This window comes from Rutilus rutilus, assembly GCF_951802725.1.
Source record: "Rutilus rutilus genome assembly, chromosome: 16".
Classification (NCBI taxonomy): domain Eukaryota; kingdom Metazoa; phylum Chordata; class Actinopteri; order Cypriniformes; family Leuciscidae; genus Rutilus; species Rutilus rutilus.
Window position 1 is genome coordinate 32,059,277 of NC_140224.1, and position 18,436 is coordinate 32,077,712.

Sequence of the window (18,436 nt, forward strand, 5' to 3'; positions counted from 1 at the left end):
GATTTATTTTTTTTATTTTTTTATTTTTATTGGAAATATGCAACACTATCTCACGACCAATTCGTACGAATGATAAAAAGTTGGCTAATTCGTACGAATTCGTACGACCTCACTCGTACGAATTTGTACGATTTGTCTAAACCCACGTGATGGGTAGGTTTAGGGGCGGGGTCAGGGGTAGGTCATTCGTATGAATTCATACGAATTGGGCAATTCGTAAAATATGTACCAATTAACAAAAATTTGTACATTTGCACGGTTTCCCGTGAGATCAGGTTGGAAATATGTCACTGTTTTTTAGTGGCATTGCATAGGTTGTAAATTTATATTTACATAAAGTGTTTTTTTACACCACAAAAACCAGCTTTTTTAACAGAGGTGTGTTTATATCCAATGCAGAATGCATAAATAGTAACTTTTGGTCACTGTTGTATTTTTATATTAAATGATGGACCCTTTAAAATATCCATGGACGGAGGTGTGGTTCAGCTGAGATTTCTTTTGTGCAGGTGTGCAGAGGCATATTTGTACTACTGCGAAACACAGGCCATCTCACATATATAGATTTCACAGTGAGGCAGAAGAGGGGATAATCATTTTCCTCCAACACTCACTCCACAACTCAATCTGAGCCAACAATGTAAATCTACCCTCACTCTACTTACAGTAATGCATCAAAAGTGTGGATATCACTAAATGAGATCCACTTTTCATTTGATCAATAGCTCCTGACCTGCAATTTGTGAAGATATTTTCTCTGCAAAGCTACCATGCAGACTTCCATTTTAGCTCAGAAGGGTTCTTGTTTCTGCAGTCTCTAAAAAAACATAATCTCCCAGCAGTCATAGCTGAACGTCGAGCGTTACAGCAAATGCAAAATCTTGCCATTTCACAGAAGGAGCCACTTATCTATTGTATAGAATATCATCTCTCTCCCACATATTCTCCCACGGACAGCATGCAGATCAATCAGAGAAACGCCTGAAGGATAAACATAATGAAATATACTGTCTCATTGTAATAGATAAAATTTTAATCTTACTTTGCGTTGTTTCTTTTCTTTCGTAAGTACACATATGCACATCATAAATAAATATCATGTTTCTTGCAGTTTACATAAAATAAAGAAATAAATTTAACTTAAGTAAAAAGTGACAACATGCCTCGGTCTCCCCATCCCCAGTATCCCTCTTTGAGATCTCTAACTCATTAATGCAATCACTGAGCCTTATCTAACTATTAACCCCATTGAACAGCTCTGAATTGAATGTATCGGTGTGGTTCTTAACCAATGAAAAGGGAAGAAGGCTTAAAAAAAAAAAAAAACATTCACACTAATGGAGGCCATTTAATCAAACTGAATGATGCCATTGTAATCTGACAATGTAATATTAATTCAAATATCAATGCAGATTTAATTCGCCAGCCAAATAATTCTCCATTTTAATACTGTGAAAAGTAGACCATTTATAATGAGGAAGTAATTGGATACTGCAGCAGCTATATATCCGAATTAAAAATCACAGCATGCGTGACCCTCTCGCACGGCATCTGAATTTGACCAATGAGTCACAGAAGGACTGTCGCACCTGGAGGGTTTGTTAGTGCGTCCGGCTGTGCTGTTGAACTGTATTTTGCACTGTTAAAAGGGCACATGGCGACCTGATACAACTATATCTGTAAATTAAACCTGAGGTCAAGGTGAACCGAGACCAGTCGAGCTGTCACTGCAGATTACCCCTTCCTGATGATCTAAGAAGGGTCTGAAGCTATCGGGCAACCCGCTGCCAGAAATGTGTCGTTAAAATCTGAAATGACCAAGCCAGATCCTCTCCTCCTCCTCATGCCCTTATCTTTCAAAAGAGGTGCGGGCATTTTCCGCAGCGCTCGGAGGTAATGTGCTTATAATGGATGTAAGAATGTTACTCTCCGCTCACGTAGACCGTGTCTATTTCTCATGAAGCCCTAATCATCAAACAGTCTACTGCCTGAAAACGAACGGAGACCATTTTAACATAATGACAACAGGGAAAGTTCTGCCATAGTAAATTTTCAATCTAATTGAGATCATTTGTCTTCGATAACGTTTCAAATGAGCCTTAATGATATTGAGCAGCAGACAGTGTCACATTAAAAGCCTCTAAAACACATGTGGAGCCGTCATTAATTTTTCAATCAAAAGAGAAAAATGCTATGCACAACGCTTCCATTAGGTTCCTACAGCATGGAAATGTTTGTCAAAGTCACGACTTTTTGAATTCTACGCATATTCACCACCAACGGGGTGAAGCTTGACGCGAGGCTTGACTTCTTGTTGTGGTGGAAACAGTTTAATCACAGCATTTAGACTGAGTAGGGGACCGGGCGTCATACAGAGAGCTATTTGGAGAGACCAATGACCCATGGACTGCAATGAACTGTAGGAAAACGCCTCCAGTCCAGAGGGACACCGCATGGTTGCTGCAACAACGTGGCATGAAAGATGCTCACACACATCAATCATTCCGATGAAAGAGAGCGATCAGAGAGATGACGCTAACACGCTCGTATATTGTCTTTTTTTTTTTTTCACGTGGCATCGTAAACTGGACGCACATCATAAAGGATAACACATGAAAGTCGTTTCATTTATGTCTTGCTGGCGGTCTGAGAGTTAACTGCTGGCGGAGCGTCTACCATCTTCAATAAGCTGTCAATTACAGCACGGATCCCAAACTCGGTAAGCTGATGGGAGGATTAGATTTGATGTAGGTTTCTTATTACCGGAGGCCATTTTAGAGTTCTACTGTAACTTGTCAAGTCAGCAAGGACAGAAATATGTGAACACCTTCCCTCCGCTGTTACCTGATTCAGTAAGCGTCAGCCTTCTTATCAAAGTCACGTCAATGAACGCGCGTGAAACAGCAGGTGTGTGACGGTGACCCAGCAGGCTAAAAAGAGATCGATTGTCATGTATCTCTTTGATATTGTGTGCGTCTTAAAACAGTTGCATCAGCGTTTAACATTCGCAGCTGGTATTTCTTCTCGAGGCTTCAGGCTCTGAGACTCAGCTCTGCTATTTTGTTCTTTTCTTTTGGACTTTGCAGCATTAAATGCGATTATTCTGCTGAATGTGACTATTTTACTATTTTAAAGAAACCCAACTTCTCACAGAACTTTCAATGATTTTCCTAACAGCTAAAATTCCAGTTTTGGTTAACACTTAATTGAAAACAATTTATTTTACAGTGTCATTGTTACATATGTTAAATGCAGTTAGTAATAACTATAATTTATGCATAATTACATGCAACTAACCCTAAACCAAACTAAACCCTAATCCTAACCCTTAAGTACATGCAGTTACTTAGGGCGTTTTCACACCTGAAAGTCCGCACCAAGGTCCAAACCAAAGGTCATGGGAAATCAGAAAATTCAACTGGAAATAAATACTTGTTTAGAAAATATTAAGCACGATTTCAAAAATATTTGCAATGCCCAGTGCCCTAATATAGATACTATTAAAAGTGGCACTGCATTTATTGGAATAAAATAAAAAAATACTCTTTTCATAAACTTAAACTTTTCAAAGTGCTTTACATAGAAGAAATTTAAATAATAAAAAAGAAATAAGAATAATTAAAACAGTTTAGAAAAATAAAATACAGTACAGTACAAACAGTCGGACGAACAGTGGCACAGTGCTCATTCAGTAAATGCACAGTTAAACAGAAGTGTTTTGAGTCTGGATTTGAATGTGACTACAGTAGGAGCACATCTGATCTCCTCTGGAAGCTGGTTCCAGTTGCGGCTGGCATAATAGCTAAAAGCAGACTCGCCATGCTTAGAGTGAACCCTTGGTATTTCTAGCTGATATGATCCTAATGATCTGAGTGATCTCAGGGTTTATATTCAGTGAGCATATCTGCAATATATTGAGGTCCTAGGCCATTGAGTGATTTATATACCAGTAATAATACTTTAAAATCAATCCTAAATCTAACTGGGAGCCAGTGTAAAGACCTGAGGACTGGTGTGATATGTTCATATTTTCTGGTTCTGCTCAGAATCCTGGCGGCAGCGTTCTGTATGAGCTGCAACTGTCTTATGGTCTTTTTGGGAAGGCCAGTGAGGAGTCCATTACAATAATCGACCCTGCTGGTGATGAAAGCATGAACAAGTTTCTCTAAGTCTTGTCTGGAAACAAAGCATCTAATTCTTGCAATATTTTTCAGATGAAAGTATGCTGATTTAGTTATTGCTTTGACATGACTACTGAAACTAAGGTCTGACTCTAGTGTCACACCAAGATTCCTGACTTGATGTTTAGTTGTTTGACCCCTAGAGTGAAGGTATGCGTTCACCTTGAGAACTTCATCTTTGTTTCCAAACGCAATGACTTCAGTTTTGTCTTTGTTTAACTGAAGACATCCAACTGTTGATTTCATCAATGCATTTGCACAGGGAGTCAATGGGGCTGTAATCGTTAGGCGATAAGGCTAAGTAGATCTGTGTGTCGTCTGCATAGCTGTGGTAAGCAATTTGGTTCTTTCTCATTATTTGGCTCATTGGGAGCATATACAGGTTGAACAGGAGTGGTGCAAGAATTGAGCCTTGAGGGACTCCGCATGTCATGGATGTCCACTCAGACTTATGATCACCTATACTCACATAATAACCTCTCCCATCTAAGTATGACCTGAACCATTTTAGGACTATCCCAGAAAGCCCCACCCAGTTTTCCAGCCTGTCAAGAAGTATGTTGTGATCGACAGTGTCAAATGCAGCACTGAGGTCGAGTAGTACCAGCACTGATAATTTGCCTGAATCAGTATTTAAGCGAATATCGTTTATTATCTTTATGAGCGCTGTCTCTGTGCTGTGGTGCGGTCGGAAACCAGATTGAAAATTGTCAAAGGATCCATTCATGCTCAAGAATTTGTTCAGCTGATTGAAGACAACTTTTTCAATGATCTTGCCTATGAAAGGAAGATTTGAGATCGGCCTATAGTTGCTTAATATGTTCTTATCCAGATTGCTCTTTTTCAGGAGGGGCTTGACAACTGCAGTTTTCAGGGAGTTTGGAAAACTCCCAGAGAGAAGTGAGGCAGTTACCACTTCTAGAAGATCTGCTTCTAAACTGTTTAACACACTTTTGAAAAGAGATGTGGGAAGTGTGACAAGAGCGCAGGTTGATGTTTTAAGGTGCTGTACGGTTTCTTCCAAAATTTTGCCATCAATTTCTTTGAAATCAGACAAAGTTACTACTTTCTCAGGTGGTCTGATCTGTCTGACCCCAGGGCAACTCAAGGATGTGCTGATCACCTTTCTGATATTATTGATTTTCTCAGAGAAGAAAGAAGCAAACTCACTACACTAGCTTTGCCTAGTTCCATATTGAAAGCATGAAGGCTGTCTTTGTAGATGCTGTAATGGACTACAAGTTTTGTCTTCCGCCACATGCGCTCTGCTTTTCTGCATTGTCTTTTCATATTTTGCACTGCTGTTGAGTTTCTCCAAGGTGCTTTTTGTCTGCCACTCTTCTTCCTGACTTTCACAGGAGCAATATCATCAATTACACTTTTAACTTTTGAGTTAAAAGAATCAAGGAGAAAATCAACAGAGTCAGCAGATATGCTCGGTGTTAAAGATATAGCCTTCATAAATAGTACACTAGTGTTCTCATTTAAGCATCTCTTCTTGACAGACACAGATCTAGCTTCAATGGCAGGAGAGATCAATATATCAAAGAAAATACAGAAATGATCAGACAGTGCTACATCCTTAATAACAATCGATGAAATGTAATCGATGAAAACATGCAACTAACCCTCAAACAAACCCTAATCCTACCATAACCCTACAGTAAGTATATGCTGTTATTAATATTACTCACTATTTAAATATATAACTACACTGTAACAGTGACTCTTTAAAATAAAACTCTTAAACTTAAATACTTACAGTAATACTCACCCTCATGATGCTCTTAACCTGTAGGACAGCCAATACTATTTGTTATTTTACGAAAGTCACTCCTTTCCATGGAATTGCAATAGGACTGGAGCTGTCAAGAATAAAAAAGGACATAAAAAATGATAAAAGTATATAAAATTGGTGTAAATGCATTACGTTCACTGAAAATCTTGACATTTATTGACACATCTTGGCATTAAAAAAAAAGAACATATAACTAGAAGTAAAGGCAAAATTCAAATAACAATAATAATTGGGAGGGAACCTTACCTGGACTACAAAGAAAATGAATTAATTAATTAAAAAATATTGCATTTATTTTAACATTTTCAGTGACATTAAGTGATGTAAAATTACTAAAAGTGTTAAAAATAGAGAAGAATATGAATAGAAGAATAGGTTTGCAGAAAGACTGCAACCATGTCTACTTCACCTCAACCATTTCACTGTGGCACAATGTTGCTTCTAGACAACAAACACATTTAAGCTATTCCTCATAACATACAAAGCTTTTTTTTTTTTTTTTTGACTCAAAATGTTTTAAAAGTTTACTCACCGACAAATGCAAATCTTATTTCCGGAAAGAAGTTCTCCATAGTAAAGATGTGCGTCCTTCACATGGTGCACTATGCCAGAAACAAAAGATAAAAAAGAAAGTACAGTGACCAAAAAAAAAAAAAAAACATACTTCCTTATTCTTTGGAGAATTTGCTGAGAATGATTTGTGCACACTGATAGGATGTATTATTTACACAGACAATTCACTAAAGGAATTCAGGTAAACACCTGGAAATCAGGTCAGAGGCCAACCGTGATCTAGCATACTTTACTGGGGCAGTACTGCATCACTTCACCACTGCTGGATATTCCTGCTTATCATGCTCTTCCCCATCGTTTGATGAATTGATATAGCCATGATCACAACAGAAATTCCATCTTTTTTAGACTAAATTAAATGTATTGCCTGCTTTATTGCTTGGTCAAAATAAATGAAAAATAACGCACACATCACAACCTTATACAGTACAAATAGATGCGACTATTTCCCTATAGCTAGAGAGACCCAACTTTTCACAGATGCTTTTCATATAATAGTTTACTCAAAAGGATAATTTTATCATTTGTTTCTCACCATTGTGTCATTCCTAACCCATAATCCAGTCTCCATGGAAAACAAAACAATACATTCTGAAGACAAACCATTTTACGAAGGTAGCTCCTTTACAAGCAAGGGACTGGAGTTGTCAAGAATCAAAAAGGACATAAAAGCACCATAAACGTATGATAAAATTGGGCCATATAGCTTGTGCACTATGGCAAATTTATTTGAAAGATCACATGTAACAGCGTTATTATATCTTTTACTCGCCCTCAAGTTGTTCTAAACCTTACCTGTATGATTTTTTTTTTCTTCTTCTGTTGAACACACAAAACAGATATTTTGAAGAATATGGGTAACCAAAGAGGTTATGGGGCACCATTGACTTACATAGTATGAAACAAATAAATTCAATAAATACTATGTAAATCAATGGTGCCCATCAACTGTTTGGTAACAAACATTTTTCAGAACATCTTCCTTTAGACAGGTTTGGAACAACTTGATGGTGACTTTTTTTACCCATACACTAAAGAAGAACCATTTGGGGTCCCACAAAGAACTTTTACCACAAAAAAAATGGATGTTCCACGGATGTTAAATCATCTTCACGGAATCATCGCTGCCAATAAATAACCTTTATTTTTAAGAGTGTATGCAACATTGATCAAATGCTCCATACAAAAATACGGTTGTTGAATGGGTTTAGTGAAATATTAATAACGTATCTTACCACTTTTATTAGACGTATTAATAATAATTAATAATTTTCTATTATACCGTAGATGCACAATGACTTGGGAGGCAAAGGGCAGATCATTGATCAATAATGAACGTCTTATGTGATGTGCCACGACAGGTTAAAAAGGGTCTCTTCATAAGACATGAGAGAGGAAAACAAGAGAGAAGACAGCGAGGAAAATATTAAATGACTCTGAAGTTTTACAGGGTCGTGCCACAGGCAGTAAACAGGTACTCTAGAGCGAGCTCAAGGGGGCATGATGAGTGGAACACAGCCCAGATGTACAATTAATCATTTGAGTCATGCGGCCCAATGTCCCACAGGATGTACTCATCGCTTTTTAAAATCCATCTTAAAAAGCAGCCCAGCTCTCCTGAGACTTCGAGGGTAATAGTCAGGTAGGGGCTCTAGAGGTGTTTGGCTATGACGATAGCAGCCTAACAAGCTGTGCGGGGCACTGGAGGTTATGGGATTCTGAACCAATTTGGGATAAGAGCTTGATGGATTTGCAGACACTCAGAAAGGTCTAATGGTTATATATTTATAAATAACAGCAATATATTTTTTTCATCTCTGTACTTAGCGGTTTTGTTGTGGGTACCACTAAGAGTTGTCGGCTCACAAGTGATACGTTCTAAAGCCTTGTAAAATAAAACTATACGTGATACATCTTCTTAAAGACATACTGTTGTGGGAGAGGCACGATCTAACTATATCATATCATGGGCATTATTGAATGCCACTCTTTAAATGTAATTTACTCCATAAAAGTCCATAAATCTAATTTACAGAGAACTTGCCAATTACTCCGCGAAAGAAGGCACTTACAGGGAGTCGGCGAAAATGCATTCTGATAAAGCACTCAGCATCTCCATAAAACCGCTTGCCAACGAGAAAAAGCCCTGATACTTTACCTGACTGAGCTCATAAAAAGATTTTATATTTGGCACTTTGGTAGATTTGCGAGGCTTCGTGGACCTTGACTTGAGCTACTAGCGAGGACTTCCTGACCTACTGTGTGGAAGAAAACTACACATATCTAAAAAAAAACACAAAAAAAAACACACACGCTCTTTCAAGCTCTTGAAAAGAGCACAACACAACCCCCAACCTTGGCCTCGCTCAGTTACTGCTATAGTCTTGCTCACACACACCACTTATAATGTCATCGCAAGCTTCATTACACAAACATCGGCAAAGAATGAGCCACATAAGCATCAAAACAGCATTTTAAGCGACAGCCATGACCTCATTCGGCATTGCAGAATGACTCTGAAGCGTTTAAAACAGAGGTGCACGCCTCACTATATTGTAATGCCCATTTCAGACAAAATTCAGAAGAGAAGCGTTAATGGTTACACAATTTTTTGCATATTTTGGCTCCATCTGGGTGATTTTCTTGGGGGGAAACTGTAATTGCCATTCTTGAATGCGCGTTGCCCGCCTCTTTTGAGCGGCAGTAATACGCATCCATCATATCTCCCGTGATTATGGGAGCTGCAGATGCCAGTCATGTCATTTCCATCTTAATGCTGATGGCACAGTCTTCTCATGCCGTCGATGTGTAATTTGGGAGGTTTAGGAAGGAGAAGACAAGCAGGAGAGAAGTGGTGAGGGCTGATTTAGATAATTGCTGTTTCAGTTGCCAAACTGAAGGCTTATATTAGTGTCCTACCCAAACGCAAGGGTACGAACAGCAGAAGGTAAATAGCTTTGAGATTACCAGCTTGTTTTTATTTTGACACACCTCTACAGGTTTGAATGAATGACAGATTGTGCTTTAAGGCGATAGCTACATAAATTAAACAACAAGGTTTAGTAAAAGCATTCACGCAATCTTCCAGAGGTGTCTTGTGAATAAAACAAGCATTTTAGATCATACACTTTATGTGTGTATATATATATATATATATATAAGAATCATAGTGAACATGATGGAGTAAGTGCTTTTAGACTAGCAAACATGCCAACGAACTGTTAACGGAAGTAAAGTCCAGTTTGTATATGGTGTGTATCATGATATCTATACCTTTTTCATTGAGAACACACAAATCGTGTTGTTTAATTCCATGGCACCATCTAGTGGTCAATGGTCCGTTTGTCCTGTCTTTTACGTAGGCTTTTTTGTAGTTAGTTACAAAGTAAAAGTGCTGAATTATTAGGCAGTTTGAAACTTCAGCCAGTTAAGAAAGGTATGTTGATTTTTTTTTTTTTTTTTTTATGTAATTTATTTACAAATATTTTATTTATAAATGTAGTATTATTCACATCATTCATATATATATATATATATATATATATATGAAATGTGTGTGTGTGTGTGTGTGTGTGTGTGTGTGTGTGTGTGTGTGTGTGTGTGATATTTCACATTTGAATAGTATCTTTTTAGGGGACAACTATCGCATTGAAATACTAGACCTGCAATTTTAACACACAACAGATTTGGGCGTCCTTGACTTCTTATGCTGAGTTCAGCAGTTACTTGGTGCCATCTTGAGGTGAAATTCTGTATGGTGTGCAAACAATGCCACACTTTACCAAGGTCACCTGAACATCTGCCGCCACGTGAGAATGCCATGAGCATGATGAAATATCTATGAAACATGGTTACTGCATCTTGGCCTGTAGTATGACTCCTCTGTTGTTCACGGTCATTTTGGAAAGTCAATCATCTAAATAAAAAAAGAAGAAGAAAAAAATATATGATTTAGTTAATTGAAAAAAATTACATTTCAGAAACTGCACCTGCGTTAAGATTATGTAAAACACACTTCTGTTATATGACTTAAGTGTAGGTGATAGTAGAAGTTTTCAGATGAACCTCTGTCTCTGAATTCACATTTTTGTGCTTCAAGCCACAGAAGAGAGGTCTTATGTGACTTGTGTTCCTCATTTTTGTAAAGAATGGAATCCTGTGATGGCGCTATTAAAATAGGGAAAAATATATAAAGATGGATGACCTAGAAGACAACACAACATCAGCAAAAACAACATATTAAAAATTTGACATTTAAACAAAATAAATCTGTCAAAACCCTTGCAAATGATTTTGAGGTTGTGGTAATACGCTTTTATATTTAAATGTCATTTAAAATGCCTGTTTAAAAATAAATAAATAAAATAAATACAACTCTATTAACTTACCTGCAGAACCCACTGATGCATTAGAGATCAATTAATGCTCTTAAATAATGTAGTTCGATTAATGGGTTTAAATAATTTAGTTTGATGTACCAGAGTCATCATTCACCACGTCCCAATGTCCTACACCATTTTTTGCAGCCCATCCCGGTATTGTCTTTAAAGACTCCCCAACATGTGCAACTACCAATACTCCGTATAATGTTCCATAAAGGGTTTTATTGGCATTGATGGTTCCATGAAGAACCTTTAGCGTCTATATGGAACATTTCCATTGCACAAAAGATTCTTTATAGTGAAAAAAAAAAAAAAAAAAAGGTTATTTAGATTGTCCTTCACATTAAGAAAAAAAAGGGGAAAAAACCCATTTCACTAAAAGGTGCTTTGGGGAACCAGAAATAGTTATTCCGTGGGATTGCTGCAAAAATCCCTTTTTGGGACCCATACTTTTAAGAGTGTAGTCAGTCAAATTCATTTGTTTTGGTTACAGACCAACAAGTAATTAATAACATCACTCACATAATTTGCCAATGCAATTCACCAATTAAACAGATGTATGTATTATTAAATGCACAATAAATAAATACAATAACACAATACATATATTTATATTTGACAGGAAGCAACTTGCACAGACACTTAGACATATAAATGGCTACTGGCAAAAAAAAAGAAATTACAGTAAAAAAGATCAATTAAATCCTTATAAAGCAGCCACTTAGACCTACTGATGACTTTCTGGAACCGCAGCCTTGATGAGAATGAATTTGGGTTTCTCCTTGACCTAGAAAGCGGGTCTCTCATTTCATGAAGTGCCTCAATAGATTTGTGCCCAACCATTCATGAATATTGCTCTGCAATCTTTCAACTTGAAAGGTTCAGAGGGCCATGGCCATGGGTTATGACAGTCTTTTATCTTGACGGATCGAGGTTGAGGAGAAATTATGGTTTCTGCAAGGTGCCAAAAGCTGGTTCTTCTGCCGTAACTAGACAAGGTTTTATGCTTTGCGTCTTCTCAGAAGAATTTGGGGAATTTAAATGAATAAATCTGTAATTATTATGCGTCTCTTTGGGAAGGTTAAAATGGATTACTCTTAATTATTCATTTGTCATTCAGCTGACACTTTCATCCAAAGCAACTTGTAGTAGCCTTATTACAGGGACAAATCCCCCTGGAGTATCCTGGGGTTAAGTGTCTCGCTCAAGGGCACATTGGATTGGCTCCTGCTGTTTGAACCTACAACCATGAACTTACAACACCTTCAGGATATTCCACCACTGGATATGTGTTTTGCGAATGTAATATTCACAACATGGAGGAAATAAAGACCCACACAATACAGAGAGAAAACACACACGCACACGCACACACACACACACACACACACACACACACACACACACACACACACACACACACACACACACACACAATAATAGATTTAGTAAATACACTACCAGTTGGTTTTTTATTTAATGTAATATGTATATATTTTTAATTTGTTGAAAGAAATACATACTTTTAATCAGGAATGATGTATTAAATACATTAAAAAGTGACAGTAAATACATTATAAAGTACTTATTTTGACCGTTCTATTCATCAAAGAATCCCCTTTACATATTCTGTTGACTAGAAGTAACGTTGCACCTACATGTCAACTAACTCTCATTAAAGTATTAGTAGAGATTGTTAAGGGTATAGGGTACGTAGATTAAGTTGCAAAGTTACTTATAATAGAACAGTAGAATGTCTGTTGGGGGAGCATCAAAATAAAGTGTTAGCAGATATTAAGCAGACAGTATACTAATACTTAGACATAAAAGTGTTACCAAGAATCCTGCAACGCTGTATCATGGTTTCCACAAAAAAAAAAAGAAAAAAAGAAAGAAAGCACAACTATTTTCTACATTGATAATGTTACATGGGCACAAAATCAGTAATGGCTGCTGAAAATGTGTCATCCATTGGAATAAATTACATTACAAAACATATATTTTAAATTGTTTTATACAATTTATTTTTACTGTTACTTGTTGAGCAGAGATTTCTTTAAAACAACATTTTGACCCCAAACCTTTTGTACGGTAGTGTTTGTTTTGAATACTTGGTCTGAATGGTCATTGTATGTCACTTCATTTGAGGTCAGGCTGTAAATCCCGATTAATGCTTCCTTCACATGCTATATAGGATTTATTAGTTAAAAATTGGACACGATCGCCCTCTCAAGTCGTATTTACCACTGCACTGTAAAAAAAAAAAAAAAAATACTACCTTACATTTTTAAGTACAATCAACTTGGATGTTTAACATTTCGACTTAAATTTCATTCAACTGACTACATAAAAAAAAAAAAAAAACATGAAAATTGCTGAACTTAAGGTGATGAGTTAAAGCAAACAAAATATATGTCATAACTTAGTGATCATATCTTTTTTTGTGGGAAGCCCAGGGATAATTTTGATACCCAATTTCCCCAGATGGGCATGCCATAAACTTTAAACATGGCGGATGGGAGAACGATTGCTGCTGTGACTATAGTTTTCTTCATTCATCTTCAACAGCTACATCGCCTTGTCTTGTCACTAAAGTACATTTAAAGTAAATTTACATATATGAATAATCATTTGAAGCATGTTGTATGTTATATACGCAGCGAAAATAGCCTGCACTTGACCGGAATTCTAGAAATGATCTAGATAGCACGGCTAATGTTCATATGGTTGTCAATGAATGAGACGCTAAATATAATTTTGGATTTAATACGATTTTCCAAATGAATATGCAAGAATATTCCTGCACCTGGTGTCCTCCATGATTCCAGTTCTGCCCGACAACAGAACACTTGAATGTGACAAGCTTGTAATCACGACTTCAAAAGTAGGAAACACACACACACACACACACACACACACACTGTTACTGCTATTTTGGGTTTGGCTCAAACTATGCTCAAAGTATGAACATTTTAAATAAATAAACAAACAGACATTTTCTCAGTTTCAGTGTTGGTGTAGTTATTGTGTTTTGCCTTTGCAGTACAGTATTGCTATCTGCTATTACAACAGAAGAAGTTTATTTCATACATTAAAACAAATAAAAAAATCCTAGAATGTGTCATGGATAGAAAAAAAAAATATATATATATATATTTTTTTTTTTATGTATGAAATAAACTTCTTCTGAAGAATTTGGATGATCCTCTTAGTGCACACAGCACTTGTTGCATTTGATTTGGAAGAACTTTCCCCAACAATGTTCATGTAATGCGTTTTAAGAAACTGATAATAGTTTGTGCTATAGTGTTCTGTATAAGCTCCAGTAAACTCCACTGTACATTTCAGAAAACAATGCAGCAAGAAATTGAAGTTCAGACAGACATGTACATTGTAATAAGTAATTTGAGCCCTCCGGGATTAGACGGGAACATCATGTGAAGGGCAATCAGAACGCTGTGACAGAACGCTCTTTAAAAGACTAATCCTTGTTCTGGAAAAAGCCCTATCACTGAATTCCCTGTAAGACTGTTGAAACTACAGGGTGTGTTTGAACACCCTATCATTTCAAAGGAAATAGAAGAGCGCCTTCTTCCAGGAGCCTCAAAGCTTCCTAGCTTGAAGAAAATCTCTAGGGGGGCATCAGGGTCACAACAACACAAGAGGATTTATATTCTATATTTGTGCGTCTATACTTTCTGTAGGATAACGTCATTCCGCCTGACCCCAATGCCCTAAAAGTCACCTGAGATACTTGACAGGGTCACAACTTTTAACCAGACGTTCTTTCATTGTATAGGTAAATGTGTTTTCCTCCAAATTAATACAATGTGGCTGAATATAAATATAAAAATTTGCACTCAGGTTCCTACATATTTAGACCTTACATGGTAGATAAACAACAAAAAAAAAAAAACACTTTGGCCCTGAAAATGACTGTTTAATCCCATATAATCCCATATAAATTTGAAGTCCCTAATCTTCATATCTCTATAATGAACAAAAAGCATAGGCTACAACTAGCAGTTCATGAAGTGAATCAGATGTTGATTCAACGACTCTTACCGAGTTCAGTCAGAATTCGTCAGATTGAGTCCAAGAGCTAGTTTGAGAGTCTCTTCAAAAGATTCATTAAGAGATCCAGTAAGAGTCATTTGATAATGAACTGGACTTCTAAACGCAATTTACGTTGTGCAGTATTTTTTGATTCCCCGAAAGAACCGACTCATAAGAGTCATTTGCTTGTAAAATGGACTTGTGCAGTTTGTTTTTGATTCACTAAAAAGAACCCGCTCATTTAAGTCATTTTCTCATAAATGTGATTACACTATTGACACCGCAGTTGTTATTGTTTGTTTTAGCGTGCTGCCAGCAAAAAACTCTATAGAAATGTTCTGATAACATTATTTTGTCGCTTCGTATCCATCACATTCAGTATGACACTGCAGAATCAAGTGGCGCAAGTAACAATGAGCATATGCGGAGACCATTACCTTTTGCCACGACCCTGGTAAAATAAGAACTAAAGGACAAAAGCACTGAAAAAAAAAAAAAAAATGTGTAGAAACAATTTTCACTCAGAAATTGCTATTAAAATAATAGGCTAATACAATTATTACCCAGCCAGCATTTTAAAAAAAAAGTTGCTAGCCAGTTCCCGCATTTTTGATAATTTTCACAAAAGTTTCATGACCCCCAGAATATTTTGTTGTAGGAATATCTGAACAAATATATCAAAAGAACAGACCCTCTGCTTTTAAACAACAACAACAACAACAACAAAAACATTTTATTCTAGCTGAATGCATTTATTTTTTTATTTTGTTTCATCAACATTTTAAAGTGCATGGGTAAGTTTCATAAAAAGCACCGTTTTGAGCAAAAAGCTGAGAAAATCTCATTTTTCGATTTTCGAGACAGTTTCTGGTCTCATTGACTTCCATAGTAGGAAACAAAATATACTATGGAAGTCAATGAGACCAGAAACTGTCTGGTTACTGACATTCTTCTAAATATCTTCCTTTCTGTTCAGCAGAAGAAAGAAATTCATACAGGTTTGAAACAACATGAGGGTATGGAAGCTTGTTTCCGCCACAAAATAAAACATTTTAAAAGATAATTGCGACTTTTTATCTCACAGTTGCGAGTTTACATCTCGCAATTCTGACTTTATTTCTCAGAATTGCGAGATATAAAGCCAGAATTGCGTGAAATAAAGTCGCAATTGCGTGTTATAAAGTCAGAATTGCGAGATATAAAGTCAGAATTGTGTGAAATAAAGTCAGAATTGCGAGATATAAAGTCAGAATTGCGTGAAATAAAGTCAGAATTGCGTGTTATAAAGTCAGAATTGCGAGATATAAAGTCAGAATTGCGTGTTATAAAGTCAGAATTCTGACTTTTTTTCTCGCAATTGCGACTTTATATCATGCAATTCTGACTTTATAACACGCAATTGCGAGTTTATATCTCGCAATTCTGACATCTTTTCTCAGAATTGTGAGATATAAAGTCCAATTCTAAGGAAAAAAAGATTTTTTTTTTTTTTTTTACCTCAGAATAGTTTATATCTCACAATTCTGACTTTATAACACGTAATTGCGACTTTATTTCTCAGAATTGCGACTTTATATCACGCAATTCTGACATCTTTTTCTCAGAATTGTGAGATATAAAGTCCAATTCTAAGGAAAAAAAAGGCGGACTTTTTTTTTTTTTTTTTACCTCAGAATAGTTTATATCTCACAATTCTGACTTTATAACACGCAATTGCGACTTTATTTCTCAGAATTGCGACTTTATATCACGCAATTGCAACTTTATATCTCGCAATTGCGACTTTATTTCCCAGAATTGCGACTTTATAACACGCAGTTCTGACTTTATATCTCACAATTGCGACTTTATTTCTCAGAATTGCGACATATCTCACAATTCTGACTTCATATCTCCCAATTGTGAGAAAAAAAGTCACAATTCTGACTTGATATATCGCAATTGTGAGAAAAAAAAGTCAGAATTGTGAGGTAAAAAGTCGCAATTATTATTATTTATTTATTATTCATTGGCGGAAACAAGCTTCCATATGAGGGTGAGTATATGATGACAGAATTTTCATTTTAAAGTGGAGTATCCCTTTAATGTTGATGACCACATATGCTTACATATTGCTATGGCTTGTTTCTGCTTCTTCTTCACCTGTGATTTGATCAGGAGATTCTGTACTCTTTCAGAAGATGCATAATACCACGGAAAGCAAGACAATAATGTCAATGGCAGGGAAAGAGTTAATTACAAAGAAACGGCAAGTAAAATGTAATGACTGAAACAGTATTTTCTTTATTTATATTTGTAATTATTTTACAGTGTGCTGCTCAAAAAAAAAAAAAAAAAAAAGATTGACAGATTGTTTATACAACTATATATTTTTTTAAACTTAAATCTGCCTTATTTTGTGGTAAAGTATTCCACATTACATTATTCCTTAGGCTACATTATTATCAGTGAATTTACCCTTTTTTTTCAATTCCAAAGTGCCACTGTGAAGAAACAAAAAAATTATTTTTACACAGAAAGTAAGTTTCAGACTCCAGTGTTCTGGGCGCATCCACTTTACCCAAGATCATCTCTGCTTTCTGCATCCAAATGGCCTTGTTCCATGTTCAATAAAGCAGCAGGAACACAGCAGCAAGCTTACACAATGCAACATGGCCTTTTACTGCCCCCCTCAGGGTATCCATTTAAGAGACTGCATGCGAGAATGTCTGATAAACTGTTGTATGAACCACCTTATCTCTTCCAGCCAAGACCACAGAGCAGATAATTTTACAACAGAGATGGTCCCTTCACCAAAAGCAGCCAAACGCTAAAATGCAAACACACACACATCCCAAAACATCGCACTGAAGGTGTTATTGGTCTCTCCAGAATCCCTCATTTACACACACTCAGTTCTGCATTGTTTTCCTCCACACCAATTTGACACATTGCATTTGGAGAGTTGGATGTGAGACAACAGGACGATTGTGTGAGCTTTGCCCCAGGGTGGGCTTTTGGACTGGGCTCTTGTTGCTTTCTTGCGTGCCACTGTCAATCAATTGTGTTCATGCAGGTTTCAATGCAGCATAAGGATCTGTGATAGAGGCTACAGAGTGACATTTCTACCCCAAAGCTACAGCATGACTCATCTATGTGCAACAAAGAGTCTAAAATTAATCTGTAATCATATTCACATTAATGGACCCAACAGTGAGTCAAACAACCGAAGGGTTAACAGTCATTCAGACTATAATTGAGTTCACAATCAACTGATGATCTTTCTCTCTGTATCCATTGTTCTTATATTTTTATCAGTGGTTCTCAACTTGGATTGCAGGTCTGTTCTGACAGGGTTAAAGAGAGCAGGAAAAGAAATGGCAAATAATTAAAAAAGTAATAACCATATATATAGTAGTACATGACAGGCTTATCATTAAATAGAAGTATTAGATTTTAATTAGAAG